This window comes from Myotis myotis, unplaced genomic scaffold (assembly GCF_014108235.1).
Source record: "Myotis myotis isolate mMyoMyo1 unplaced genomic scaffold, mMyoMyo1.p scaffold_m19_p_2, whole genome shotgun sequence".
Lineage (NCBI taxonomy): Eukaryota > Metazoa > Chordata > Mammalia > Chiroptera > Vespertilionidae > Myotis > Myotis myotis.
The window spans coordinates 4,796,192-4,809,045 of record NW_023416324.1 but is presented as its reverse complement, the minus strand read 5'-3'; the positions used below and the strand labels follow the sequence as shown (position 1 = coordinate 4,809,045).

The 12,854-nt window shown below is 58.4% G+C and overlaps 1 protein-coding gene across 11 annotated transcripts in view; it reads left to right on the top strand.

Annotated features, from left to right (window-relative positions):
• CASZ1 (castor zinc finger 1) overlaps positions 1–12,854 on the top strand; it is a 149,143-nt gene that overhangs the window by 18,875 nt on the left and 117,414 nt on the right. The window contains exon 1 of one of the 11 annotated variants that reach the window (XM_036347386.1): positions 819–1,003. The exons of 9 other annotated variants lie outside the window; for them this stretch is intronic. The gene's annotated coding sequence lies outside the window, so the exon portion shown is untranslated. Of the gene's footprint in view, positions 1–818; positions 1,022–12,854 lie in introns of those variants that run through there. One more of the 11 variants, XM_036347387.1, reaches the window with a different exon arrangement.

Below are 12,854 nucleotides of genomic sequence, written 5' to 3'. Positions count from 1 at the left end.
ATTTTGTAGGAATAATCCAGGGTCTTGGTAGAGGTTTGATCAGTAAGAGAAAGGAGGCTTGTGAGTTAGAGATAAAGAAAGTCACAGAGGTCTGGGGTGGCCTGGCCTCACCCTCAGACGCCCACGTCTGTGGCCTCGATGGAACCCCTTATTCTGGTGCTCCCCTATGCCCCTTGCGAGGCCTTCCCGCGGTCGGATTCCTTGTCGAGCTTCCCAGCCCCGTGGGCTTTCATTGCCTTCTTGATCTTTCATCATCGTGACCATTCACTCCTGAGAAGGCAGCACAGAGACTGTTGTGCCTGTTTTCCAGGTGGAGAAAAGGCCCAGAGAGGGGAGGTCACTTGCCCAAGAACACACAGCTAGTCAGTGACAGATTTGGAACCAGGACAGTCTTGGGGCCACTTGCAAACAGAGCCATCTCCCCCCGATGGCTCAGGGCTAGGATGACCAGCCCGAGACAGGGAATTCTGCCCTCCCTCGCTTCCTGGAGACAAAGGGACCCTCCCGGAGGATCAGCTGCTTTGTGGCTGTGGTCAGGGGTGACTGGCCCTCTGGTGTTAGGGTCTGTCTCTGTTGAGGAAAGAGCACCCATCTCTGCCTCCCACAAGCAGCCTCTTCCCAAGACCTCAGCTTTGCTGTCTGTGGAGTAAGAGGCTGGCCCCGGGGTTCCTCATCCCTTCCCACTTCAGGATGGCTGCCTTCCTGCCATGATCCAGAGTCCCCAGCTGTGCCATGCAGCCAGCCCTCTCCCACAACCTGCCAAACCAGAGATGCCAGTTTCCCAGGGTGCCCATGAGCTCCCTGCCAGGGAGCCTTAGCAGGCTGGCAGAGCAGGGCCCCGGCCCAGACCCCCTGCACCTGCTCGGTGATACCTATGTGTCTGCATGTGCCCTTGTCAGAGCCCTCTGGCCTGGACCCCCCGAGTTCTGAGGCTGAGACGCGAGGAGATTCCGAGCCGGGGAGAGAAGTGGTACCTATGACAAGAGGCAGCCGTGGAGAAAGGGTAGGCGCGGTGCCCGGGGTGAGTGCCATCTGGGCAGGAGGCCTGGCTTCCAGCTGTGGGGGCTCTGGGAGGGCAGAGCTGGCAGGAATGATTTTGAAGCCACTACTATGGAGATTAAGGGGATGAGAATGTAAATCTCAAGTAAAAAGGTAATTGAATGTAATAGCAAACACTGCTCGCTCTATGTTAATTTTAGCTCTTCCCCTGGATACAAGGCGCTGTATTAGTGTTTTATTACCATTTTGTTTGCACTAATAAAATAGTAAAATTTATTTCAAGGAAGTTGAAGGATGGTTTTACAATGCAAATTTGAAGAAATTGGACTTTTCATTTATGCCTCTGCTATTTTAAACCCTGACGGGTGTAAATTAGCTACAGGGACGGAGCAGACCCCACTGGTGGGGACTTGGGAGGCGGGCGCCCGGCAGAGGTTCCCGACTAGCTCAGGGCAGAGGCCGAGAAGGCTCCACGGAGAGGCTGGGGGCACACGGAGCCGGAGCGGGTGGGGTGGGGTGATGAGTGAGGACGTGTCAGGCACGTCACACACGGAGCCTGCGGCGGGACGTATGTGGCCACAGACCTCAGGGCTGTGTCTTTCCCCTCTGCCCTTTGGCCTCCTCCCTGTCCTGACATCGAGCCTCGATAAACTGGCTGAAACCTCATGGGGAACTGAGCAGCCTCTCTCCTCTGAGCTTACCGAGAAGGGGTTGTTAGGAGGGGTCGACCAGATGTACTGTCCACGGACACCCCTTTTAAAGGGGCTGTAGTTTGAGGGCAGTGGTAGCAGCCTAGAGGGAAGACCCTGAGCCCAAAAGGGGCCCAGGAAAAAGGCCCCTGCCGGACACCAGCCCCCAGAGCCAGGTATGCTGGCCTTCCTCGTTCTGCCCTCTGACCAGGCCGCACTCGAGAAACTCGAGGCAGGACATTTCCTTCAAGCTGGCCCAGTGGTCCCAGGCATGGCAGTGCCCGTGGATATAAAGGCTAGGGGACAGATGTCTTACGTTCCCAGTGGTCCGAATCTTAGGGAACTGGGTGATGGCACAGGAAGGTGGAGAAGGGACAGAAAGGGGTGATGGGAGAGCTTCATTTTGAGTTTTGGGAGAAGAATTCAGGTTGGTTCTTGTTTGATCCAAACCGGTTTGTTTATCTCTGAAAAATTATCAGCAGCAAATGGCCCAAAGCGATGCGTTGGGGGACCCGCTTCCAGGGGTAGGGACCAAACAAGTGTTCCAATGTCTGGCGAGGTCAGGAGCGTGTACTGCCCAGGGTTCTCTGGCCGCCTGCCTGGTGCGGGGGACACGGGGAGCCGGTGACACCAGTTTCCAGCCCCAACCCTCGATCTTGTGGGGTTTTTTTTCTCATGCATTGTCTCTCCCTCGTTTGGGAGTGTTGTGTGTGTGTGTGTGTGTGTGTGTGTTTTTACTGTAAAGATCCAAACTGCTGATACTGGCAAGGCCAGAGTTGAGAAACTGGAGGAGAGATTCTGGGCAAGAAACTGGAGCAGAAATGGTGGCAGGACACACCCGAGGCGCCCCTTGTCCACGGACGGACGGACGGACGGAGCGAGCTCCGGGGTAGCTCTGTGCTGTGGGCGCGAGGGGACTGGGCCCCGAGGCAGAGGAGGGTGGCACAGGCCCGCAGCCTCTCCTGGGGACTCCTCTAGTGTCCACGGGGTCCTATTGGGAACAGTTTGATGGTGGGAAATATACAAGGACCAGGTCGGGCTCCAGCTGCGGGGCCAGCGCCCGTGTGGCTGTTGTTCTCCATCGGGGCCTCTGGGCTTCCTTTTGGGTCAAGGGCTGTGGATGGGATTTCTTGGGACCGGGGCTTTTAGGGAACGTACAGAAGGCCAGGGACCCTAAGCCCAGCCCCGAAACAGGCCAGGAAGCCCCTTCCCCCGGCTGGGTACCCAGGAGGCCCCGCTGGCTCCAGGCCCCTAGCAGAGGGGGCCGAGAGGGAGGACTTGAGCTGGTGGACGCGGTCAAGGCCAGGGCAGCTTCGCGAGAAGAGCGTCTCTTAGCGTTTGAGATAGTTTTCAGCTCTGCGAGCGGGGAGACGCCCTGCCGTGTGCCCGGACCTGGAGAGCGGTGGCGGCAGGGGGCTCACGCTCCGGGTGCATTTCAATCCAAAACGGTAATTAGATCAAGGAGCAGCCGGAAATGGAAGAGGATCAGGCCTGGCCGTGGAGGGGGCACCTGGACCGCCTCTTGGGCTCTGCCTCTGTGCTGGGTCACAGCCGAGGTGGTCCGCCGCCCAGCGGCCAGGACGCCAGGCACCTCTTTTCCACTTGTCCACTCTTAACGCCCCAGGTCACCTCTGGAGAGTTGAGGCTCCTTTGAGAAGCCCCAGCCATTGTCACATGTCAGCCAGCCTGGGACAGAAGGATGCTCCATTGTGATTGGTTTGACTTCCTTTTTGGCATGGGGGAGAGGTGTGTGTCGGGGAGAGGGTGGCCCTAAAGGACACCAGTGCGTTGCTCTCCTAGGTGGCCGCAGTGAGCCCTGGAAGCCGGCCCCCACCTGCTGCTTTGTCCTGTTTGACTCGGGGGGGGGGGGGCTGGTCCACGGCACCTCCCCATTTTCCCCTTTAATTGGGAGAGAAGGCGGCCAGAACGCCTAGGTCTTTAGCCTGCAAGCCTCGGCTTCCTCTAATCCTGCTCAGCCTCCTGGGGTGTGATGGGGGCGTGATGGGGGCATCCCCAAGTATCCCGAGCCCCCTGCTCAGCTACCTCTCCCTTCTCCCTGCCCCCCCTTCCCTGCACCTGTCAGCTGTTTCATTGACTGTCTGGCTTGGCTGCCACCCATCCTCTCCTCCCAGGCCAGCGCCTCCCGCCCCTCCCCCCAGGCCCACACGCCCTCCCTTCCTGTCTCTGCCCACGTCTGCCTCTACCTGCCCGTCGCCGGCACACCTGAGGATCCGAGCTGCCTAACGGAGCTCGGGGCTGGCTCAGGGTGTTTACCAGACAGCGGGATAAGGTAGTAAATCCTGCTGCTGTCTTCCCAGGGCCAGCTTCCTCAGATGGGCTTCCAAGCTCCTAATCTCGGTGCCCACATCCCTGCCCAGCCCATGTTTGATGGGAGCTTTCCTTTCCGATTGAAGCTCAGACCGAGCAGGATCTGTCGTGGGCTGGGGTCTGGGTTCCCACCGGTGCGCGATGACACGGAGGCCCGGTCCCTTCCTCTCTGGCTCTTCCTTCCTCTCCGCCTTCCTCTCTTGGGGAATCTCAGTGAGTGGGGGCCAGGATTCTGCCACCAGGTGTTCCAGGGCCTTCTTGGGGGCCCCCACCCCCTGCCGCCAGCGAGGCGATGAGGCCACGTGCTGTGATGGAGGGGCGGGGGCCGAGCTTGGTCTTGGTGTCAGAGGCCAAGGGCGCCCCGCTTGAAGGTGGTCTGAGGTGGGAATGAGCAGGTGAACGACAGCGCTTCCCACCATCCCCGTGCTCCCCGCTCAGAACAGAGCGGCCCCCGTGGGGCTCTGCTCGGGGTGCCGGGAACCCGGCTTGTCCCAGGAGAGTCCCTAAGGCAAACCTGCTCACCCTCGGGACCTGGGCATTGGCTTTGGAGACGCCAGCGCTAGGGAGGCGAGCTCCCCTCTGGGACTCCGGTGGCCACCTGCCGGCTTTAAGATGGGCCGGCCTCTGGGGTGACAGGAGGGCTTGGGTGCTCCCCAAGTGAGTAGGGACGTTGAGGCTCCCAGTGGGACACACTCTTGATATGGGAAAGAGGCCGGTGTCTGGGTTTCCCTTCTGTAGGACACTGGGGCTTGCCTACCCTCCCAGGGACAGCAGGACTGAACCAGAGCAGGGAAGTCTGTACCCATCCTCAGCCTTGTCTCCCAGAAATGTGGCTAAACGAGCTTACCCCCCCCGCCCCCCCAGTGCATTGGGAACTTTCCTTGAAGGAGAAGGACTCTTCACCTTGGTGGCCGCGTGGCCACCGTTGGTGGCTTGGGTAACCATGGTGGGCGTGTCTTTTCTCCTAGTTGCCACGTGAGCTGGACAGACACTCCTAATGTCAGCTTCCCTTTCCCTGGCCGCGGGGTCCCTCTGCCTTCTTTCTCCCGCACCCCTTCTCTTCTCCTCCTTCCTCCAGGCAGCCAGAGGTCTCTTGGGTTTCACAACACCAGAGCTTCCCTCTCTCCGGGTCTCCAAGCCTCCATCCTGCTCGGCTCCCCTGTCCCATGTCTCCACCCTCTCCGTTGCCGTGGCAATCAGCGCTGCCCGGGGCTTGCCTGTGTCCCCTCCTGGGCTCAGGGCACTCACAGAGCGCAGGCCTCTCTGGGACCCAGCAGAGGGGGGCTTGGAAGGGCTGGGGACAGGGCAAAAGGTGCAGCCGCACACTTCACCCTGACCCTCCAGGCTGCTGTAGCCACAAAGGCCTGGACGCCCGCTTTTATTTGGGGTATCCTTTTCCAATATGCATTGCGCAAGGATTGAGAGGCGAGAGGGGGAAAGAGGGCAGTGAAAACCTGGAAGATGGCAGTTGGGCTGGTGAGGAGGAGGAGGAGGAGGAGGAGGAGGAGGAGGAGGAGGGAAGAGGTGAAATTAATTCATTAGAAAAACCTGTTTACTGGCTCGGCTTAGGCGCCTCCATTTTAAAAGTCTACGTTTACAATAAGTCGCTAATTAAAACACAAAATTAAGCAACAGCTATGTTTTTTTTTCCCCTTACACTTTAATTGCATGATTTTTTGTGATGTAATTTCTGGAAACACCCAGCGCACCTCACAGGGCTGATTGTTTGATAAACTAGAAGCACCTGAAACCAACCCCAAAAATAAATATATAAGTCCAAGGGGAACGGCAGGTAGGTTGGAAATGGCGGAGAACTGCAGACAGCGGGGGACCAAACATCCATAGTAAGAAAAATACAAATATCTTCTAAGCAAGGACCTTTCTCCTAACCCCCCCCCCCCCCCCCCCAAACCAGAACAGTCTGTGCACCTTGGGGGAGGAGGGAGCTGAAATGGAAACCAGACCAAGTGGGGTAATGGCTCCCTGTCTCCGACATCCCGGTTGGTAGTGTGGGTACAAAGCAAACGCAGCCTGGCCTCTTCCCTGATTCCATTGCTGGCCGGACTCAGTACTTGCTGGGGCGTCTCCCTTCATCACGGACTTTTAAAGAGGATTCGCCCCTCTCCCTTGTTCTGAACCTCGATGCGATCCCAAGGTCGGGGGGAGGGGGTCAGTGAAAAACCAGCTCTCCACGCCCACCGAGGGCAGACGGGGAGCCCCAGGCTTGGGCCGCTGGCCGCAAGCCCCTGGCCCTGCCAGGAGTTAGAGGGGACAGGTGGTCCCCGGTAAGAACGGGGTGCGTTGTCTCCGCGGACAGCCCCGTGGCCTGCTGCCGTTTTAAAGATGTAGACCTGGGTGATGATGCAACACTGCTGAGAAACCTGTCAGGGACTGACTGCAGGGCGGGGCTGGGTGGAAACTGGATCCACTGCCGCCCGCCCGGCTGCTGCAAAGTCCCAGGCCTGGCATCCTCCGTGGGCACCGGGGCCTCCTGAGCGCTGGGCGCTTGGGCAGGAGGGGCATGAGGGCCAGAGGGGCCTGTGACCACACTGCCTTCTCCTTTCCCATCCAAAAGCGGGAGGCCCAGTTGCCCCGGGGCCCCAGGAACCTCTCCATACACTCCGCTCCTGGGGAAGAAAGATCTGCTTCTTTTTAGGGTCTTTTTTTAAAAAACAAAACACAAAAACCCACATTTTCTCCCTAATTATAACTTATGCTTATGGCTCGTTGGAAAATACAAGGAAGTGTGAAGGAAATAAGTTTAAACCAGCGGTTCTCAACCTGTGGGTCGCGACCCCTTTGGGGGTCGAAAGACCCTTTCACAGGGGTCGCCTAAGACCATCCTGCATGTCAGATATTTACATGACGATTCATAGCAGTAGCAACATGACAGGTACAAAGTAGCAACGAAAATAATTTGATGGTTGGGTCACAACGTGAGGAGCTGTATTTAAAGGGCCAGAAGGTTGAGAACCACTGGTTTAATCTGTGTAGTGCAGATGTTGAAAGCGTGCGTTAGGGCCGTGGTCGGCAAACTGTGGCTCGCAAGCTACCTGCGGCTCTTTGGCCCCTTGAGTGTGGCTCTTCCACAAAATACCGACTTCTGCGCATGGGCCACGAAGTTTCAATCGCACTGTACGTGCGCGCCCACACGTGGTATTTTGTGGTATTTTGTGGTATTTTGTGGAAGAGCCACACTCAAGGGGCCAAAGAGCCGCATGTGGCTCGTGAGCCGCAGTTTGCCGTCCACGGGGTTAGGGGAGCCGCGACCTGGGTTCCCGCCCCAGCTTTCCGCCCGGGGCTGTGGCTTTGGCTCAGTTACTTACGTTGCTGAGTCTCGGTCCCTCATCTAGAAAGTAGGCACCGTGACCTTGGAGGGGGTGAGGAGGCGGTGTGATGACCCGTGTGAAATACCGAGCCCATAAACATCAGCGATTTCTGTTACTGTCGTTAATAATGGCTATTCCACGGCCTCGAGATAACAGGCTTTGAAACGTTTATTAAGAATTTGTTTTGTATTGATGAAATTCCCCGTGGAACCCCGCGCCGCCCAGCAGAGTAGCCTTGAGTCGCATGTGGCTCTTTACACTGGAATGGACCGAAATCAAATGAAAAATTCAGCTCCACAGTCGCACCTGCCACATCTCAGTGCGCAGTGGCCACACGTGGCCAGGGCGGCCATGCCGGACGGCACCGACTGTTCCCCAGGGCGCCGTGCTAAACCGCGGAGTCACTGGAGTTTATTCACATTCGTTTCCTACGGTCCATGAGTGTCTGTTCCTGGCCGCATAGTAGTCCATGGTGTGGCTTGTTGGTTTTGAGTCTTCGTTGCTGGGCTGTTGGAGCATCTTCTGGGCTCTGATTGGCCCACGGGTGCTGTGACGTGCTCCGATTGGTGCCAGGCAGCAAGGGGCGGGTCTCTGCTTTCCCCCTGTCTGCCCTGGAGGAACTAGAGGGGCTGCCCCCTCAATCCCCAAGTGCATCCTCTCCGCTGGCTCATCCACAGCCTTCACCTCACAAGGAAGAAGAGGGACATGCTTAAGGCAGCAAAAAACGAGCAATAGTGTCCTACCCTCCACTGAGCCCCCCCGCTCCCCCCACAGGGAGCCCGCAGGGAGCCTTGCTTGTTGGGGAGTGAATGCCATGGTGGGGGGCTTGGCTTGGGCTGGCTCCCAAGGTCTGTGCAGGCCTCCGGATCCCAGTGAGGGTCTTCAGGCTTCCAGAAGGGCCCAGACTGAAGATGGGGAGACTCCAGGGTAGGGCTGCTGGGTCCCAAGTCAGGGGGCAGCTCCAGGAAGACCTTGCAATGGTGGGTGACCATCCTGTGACGGGTAGGTGGGGTGAGTGTTGGGGTGCTAGGGTGATGCCAGGGTGGTGGCCGGAGCCTCTTCTCTAGCCGGGCGGTCCACACGCTCCTTGCACGGTCGCGGGCAGAGCCCTGGGTGGGAGGCCGTGGGCAGGACCGGGCAGGGAAGTAACCCCCCGGGCAGTGGGCAAGACAGATAGGGAGAGCCAAAACCGGACCTGCTGATGTGGCCCTTTCTGCTCACAGCGGATCATAAAATATGGCTCAGATTTTCATTACGGGCTCTATCGATTATCTTCTGGGATGGATGAATTATAGAGAACATTAAATTTTTTTTAAAAAGCAAGTGAGAGAGGAAATATCTGAATGAGTTGGGGTGGTCGATGGCAGAAAGGGCTGAGCCACCAAGCCTGCGTGGCCTCTGACTCTGAGCAGGGCGAAGACCAGGCCGCTCAGGGCAGCGGCCTCTCGCTCCAGCTCCCAGCCTCCGGGACCTCCCGGCCTCCCTGGTTCCAGGCCTCCCGGGCCTCCCTGGGCCTGGCCTGACAGCAGGGGAGGCCATTGCTCCCCTTTGCTCCCCTCGCCCCATCCCCTGCAGGGAACCGCCTAGGTCCTGGGGAGGCAGACAGCGGGGTTGTTCACAGGTTCTGACCCAGGAGGAGGGCCTCGCCCAGGCTTCAGGCCTCTGTGGCTGGAGGTGGGCCCCAAGCTCTGCTGCTTTCTCCCCAGGAGCCTCCTGATTCTGGAGATGCTCCCTGGGCAGAGGGCAAGGTCAGAGGGCACCGTCGGCCTCCTGGGGTCAGGACTGAGACAGGAACTCCCGAGGAATATGGCCACCTGGGCCTGGGGGCCCCCTCAGCTTTTCCAGCCGCTTGTTCCTTCCATCCGCTGTCCCGGGCTCAGAGGGTTTCCGTTTCCCTTTGGAAGCGTGGGGAAAGTGACTGCGTCCCACCGCTGCGCATCTCAGTCACGTCGGGAAGGAGGGGGCCCCCTGAAAGCCCACCGTCCCCGTCTCTCCCCCCCCCCCCCCCCCCGGCCAAGCAGCATAGTGCCTAGTGTCAGCCCGGCCTGGACTCACCTTGCTTCCGAGGGTGTGACCTTGGGTGGGCCACATCCCTCTCTGAGTCTTAGTTCCTCAGCTGTCCAGTTGAAATAATAACCTGTCTCACGGGATACTTGCGACAATCGTATGTATGAAGGCATTAGGGTCTGGAAACCTTCTCCTCCTCTCTCCTCATTTAGCCTGTTTGATTTATTGTTGTCTCCATTTGACAGATGGGGAAACTGAGGCACAGGGCGGTGAAGGTCATTTGCCCAGGGTCACACAGCTTGTCAGTGGCAGAGCCAGGATTCATACCTGGCGGTCTGGGTCCTGGGTCCAAAGCTCCTATATTAACCCACTAGGTTATGCCGCCCCAGTGATCTGAAGGGGGGCGGGGGAGGGTGGCATATGTGTGCATACACCTGTGTGTGTGCTCATGTGCCTGCCAAAAGCCGTGCCCTCGTGTGGGTGTCCGGCTGATCCCACTTCTGACCCCTCCCCCACTATATGGGGCCACCTCATGTGCAGTGAGGGTCACATCCATTTTGTGGGCCCTGCGCTGGGTGGAGCGTATCTCCACCCCCACGCCGCCCCCTCACCCTGGCTTCACCTAGGCTGCTGAGAAAAGGTGGTGGTTTCCATGGATATCCGTCTCCTCTGGGGACACGCCCTTTTTGTATGACTCTGTTCCCTCGAGTTGATTGTTTTTGGCACACAGCTCTGTAAACTCATCCAACAATTAAAAAAGGGGGAGGGGTGGCACAAAAGGGAGGCAGATCGTAACTGCGGGGTGAGCGACACGCGGGAGGGCCTCTGGGGTGTGGGTCCCCGCTCTGTCCCCGGCCGGCAGCAGGGCACCACCGTCCGCACAGAAAAGGCGGGCTCTCGGGGGTCCCGCTGGTAAAGTTCTGAGAATTCTTCCCTTCCGCGTGAGCTGCGTTCTTGCCCGATTTCTCTCGCCCTCAGAAACCTGAAGGGGCCCCTTCTCGGTGCCAACCTGTCCGTCTCCAAAGGCCACCTGACGCCAGGAGATGCCGGCGTGGACCCATTTGCATACGAGCTGCCCTTGTGTTGGTTAATTGTGTATGTGTTTGCCCTGTTTGTGTACCTACCATCAAATACCGGCTGCGCTGGGCGTACCCGTCGTAGGCTGTGTGAGATCACAGATGAAAAATGCAGTGAAAAACACTTTCGTGCCACGACACATCGTGTCGGATTTTTGTATTAAGATGTGGATTTTTTTATTGTTTTTTTTTCCTTTTCCATACAGCCCTGGAGTTGGGCAATGTGCACGTCTGTGTTTTTGTTTTCACTCCGGGTGGTTTATGAAATCTGCTCGTTAGGGCGCTGTCCTCTCCCCACCTCCAGCCTGCCCTTCCACCCCTTTTTCCGCTCAGGGTAGATCTTTCCCCGACACCTCCTTTGGGGAGGATATGGGTGCACCCCCCTACCCCCACCCCAACATACACTCACGCAGGTGAAAACAGGTTCCTGCCGCCCTATTCTCAATCCCGGCATTGCAGTAGGAGGTCCCGCTGTGGGGGGAGGCAGGAGAAATCTCTGTCCCCCCGCCCCCACCCAGGATAAAGCCCCATCGCTTGCCCCTTGTCGGGAGAGAAGAAACGGAAGTTGTCCCATCCACTGCACCTCCTCGCTTACGTGGCCCTCTCCTGGGTGGCTCTCTGGTCCCCAGGTAGGTTTCGGGGTTCTCCTGCTCACCAGGGGGTTCCCTGCAGGACTCTCCCTCTCGCACTTGGAGCCGAGCCAGGAGGCAGCGCCTGACCTCGGCCTTTGCCTTCCCTCCGGTGTGACCTCTGGTGCTTTCTGGTGGCCCCGGGACTTGTTTGGAGGGGGGAGCTGAGATGTAGGAGGGGAAATGGCATTCGGGGTGGGTGGGTGGGTGCCGTGATCCTGGGCGGGGACGGAGAGGAGCTTTCCAGTGAGCTGGGCCTTGGAGCCGTCAGCCCGGAGCCCAGGCCCGGCTGCAGCACTTGCGAGCTGTGACCTTTGGCACGTCCCCCTGCACCTCTGCGCCTGCCCTTCCTCGTCTGTCCGCAGGGACCAGAAGCCTTCCTACTTCGCGTTGCAAAGATTCGGTGCCATCAGTTGGCATGGTGCTTGGCAAATTAGTCGGCTTAGTTCGCACACAGGCCCACTGTCCGAGGGGGACAACCATTCAGCCGAGGGTGCCCTCCGCTCCCAGCATGCTCCCTGGCACATAGTAGGTGCCCAGCCAGCTCTTATTGGAGTCATTTGGAGGAGGATCAAATAACCAAGCAGTCCCCTTGAACCTGAAAGTTATTCATTCCTGGTGCTAATGAAGGAGGGGGGAGAGACCACGACGCAGGTTGGGGCTTAGGGGAACTGAACAGAATGGAGTGTGAAAGTCGCCAGTGAAGTGTTTTGTCGTCGGGGGGGGGGGGGGGGGGGGGGGCGCAAAGCTGCTCGGGCCCATCTGATTCTGACATGAAATCAGGGACTGGTTCAGTCCCACAAATGTCCTCGCTGCCCACTGCGGGCCAGCTGGTGTGCTAACTGCTGGGGACGCACGGCTAATTAGGACCTGGTCCCTGCCCTTGAGGGGTTAGAAACCCAGTGCTGGAGACAGCCTTGTGAGCAGGTGACTTTCATCGGGTGGGGATTTAAATGCAACAGGGAGGGTTGCATGAGGAGCAGAGGAGAGGGGCGTATGGGCCGGCTCGAGGTAGATTCTGGAAGGTTACCTTGAAGAGGCTGAAGGAAGAGGGTAGGATGTTTATGGAGCACTGTTAACGCCTTTCACATCTCTTGTGTTTTGTTGTTGTTTAAATATATTTTTATTGATTTCAGAGAGGAAGGGAGAGAATCATTGATCGGCTGCCTCTTGCATGCCCCCACCCCCCCACTGAGAATTGAGCCGGCAACCCGGGCATGTGTCCTGACTGAGAATCGAACCCATGACCTTCTGGTTCATAGGTTGACACTCAATCACTGAGCCATGCCGGCTGGGCTCACATCTCTTATCATTGACACCCCCACCCCCACCCACTCAGTAGGAGGGAAGAAGCTGCTGTCTCCATTTGACCAGTGAGGGCACTGGGAGACGAGATGGCTCGTCCAGGAGCCCAGGGCGACTTAAGTGGCAGAACTGGGACTCAGAGCCACGGCTCCTGATTCTCGGCCCAACGGCCCAGTGCTATTTCTGTCACTGCACATGGCTCTCACACCTTCCCCCTGAGCTGCTGGCCAGAGAGCTCCGTGCTCTGGGCTCGCACCTCCGGACCCGGATCCTGCTGTTGCCACAGCCCCGGGGCCTATGCGTGGGGGGGCCCGTCCATGGCAGTCCCCGGGGCCTGTGCCCTGGTTTGGTAAATGGGTCAGGCCACTTGGTAGGGGATAGTCCCTGAGCTTGGCCACACCCTGGCAGGGCTGAAGGATGGTAGGAATGGGGAAGACTGAGGAGGAGGAGGAGGAGGAGGCGGCGGCGGCGGCGGCGGCCTGGCCACACCCT